The sequence below is a fragment of the Athene cunicularia genome (assembly GCF_003259725.1).
Source record: "Athene cunicularia isolate RWA chromosome 14 unlocalized genomic scaffold, athCun1 chr14_part3, whole genome shotgun sequence".
Classification (NCBI taxonomy): Eukaryota; Metazoa; Chordata; class Aves; order Strigiformes; family Strigidae; genus Athene; species Athene cunicularia.
The window spans coordinates 34,068-35,404 of record NW_020799120.1 but is presented as its reverse complement, the minus strand read 5'-3'; the positions used below and the strand labels follow the sequence as shown (position 1 = coordinate 35,404).

Sequence of the window (1,337 nt, the reverse complement as noted above, 5' to 3'; positions counted from 1 at the left end):
GGAGAGAGAAGCCCACGCTGGAACTGGTTTTCTGGCAGGACTTGTGCCCCTGTGGAGGATCCACACTGGAGCAGTGTGTTCCTGAAGGAGTGCACCCCATGGAAAGGGCCCACACTGAAGCAGTTCATGAACAAGTGCAGCCCATGGGAAGGACCCACACTGGATAAGTTCATGGTCCCCGTAGCTGGGACCCCATGCTGGAGCAGGGGAAGAAAGTGAGGAGGAAGGAGCAGCACACACAACGTGTGATGAACTGACCACAACCTCCACTCCATATCCCCCTCTGCTCCTTGGGAGGAGGAGGCAGAGAAATCAGGAGCAAAGTTGTGCCCAGGAAGAAGGGAGGGGTGGCGGGAAGGTGTTTCAAGATTTGTTTTTATTTCTCATGCCCCTACTCTGATTTGACTGGTCGTAAATTACATTTATTCCCCCAGGTGGAGTGTGCTTTTCCCGTGGTCTTAAGTGGTGGATGTCCTTCCTGTCATTATCTCATCCCACAAAGCTTTTGTTGTATTTTCTCTCCCCCTGTCAGCCAGCCAAGATCAAGCTACCAGAGCAGCTGTAGTTTCAGGTGTAGGGAAGAGGACCTGGTGGGGATGTGCTGCTTGGGATGTGAGGCAAGGTCAGGTTCTGAAGTTCTGCTCAAGAACCAACAAGAGTGGACCTTTTAATGCCCCCCTTTAACTTGCCTGTCTTGTAAATAGGAGATGAATTTGCCATCCATGCTGCATTTCTGGAGGAGGCAAGACTCAGCATGGTAGGCACAGGGGTGCCCAATTCAGGCACCCAGAGTCCCACGGCTGCACGTGGGGCCAACTGCAGGCAGCCCAAAAGGAGACTGCAGCACCCCGTAGTTGGCAGGATTCGAACCTGCGCGGGGAAACCCCAATGGATTTCTAGTCCATCGCCTTCACCACTCGGCCACAACTACCTGCCCCAGCCCTCTCTGCCCTGCTGGCCCCTGCTTTGCTTCTCAAACTTATCTGAGGGGGACTCCAAGCCTGCTGAGAGCAGTAGGGTGGGGACATTTCTACAGGGAAGATGGTGACCTACCGGCAGCACCTCCAGCCTCACGGGGACTCAGGGTGGGGTCAACCCTCAACCAAAGACCACGACTGCTCTACAGGTTGATGGTGAGTAGGGGTACGGTTTGTGAGTGTGGGAGAGGTCTATGGAAAGCGCAAGTTTGAGCCTGGCTGAGGAAGTGTGGAGGGGCAAAGTGAGAATAAATGGGAGGCGTGGATGACTTGGAGGGAGACGGGAGACAGCTTGTGTTGGTGGAATAGGTTGGTCTGGATCTTTTTGCCAGCTCTGGCAGGCATTGTGCAATGCCTGAG

General features: G+C 54.3%; 1 non-coding gene across 1 annotated transcript; it reads right to left on the bottom strand.

Moving 5' to 3' along the window:
- Nucleotides 1-849: 849 nt before the first annotated feature.
- Nucleotides 850-931, bottom strand: TRNAS-AGA. Its single transcript has one exon. It is a non-coding gene; the product is annotated as a tRNA-Ser (tRNA).
- Between the last annotated feature and the right edge of the window lie 406 nt (nt 932-1,337).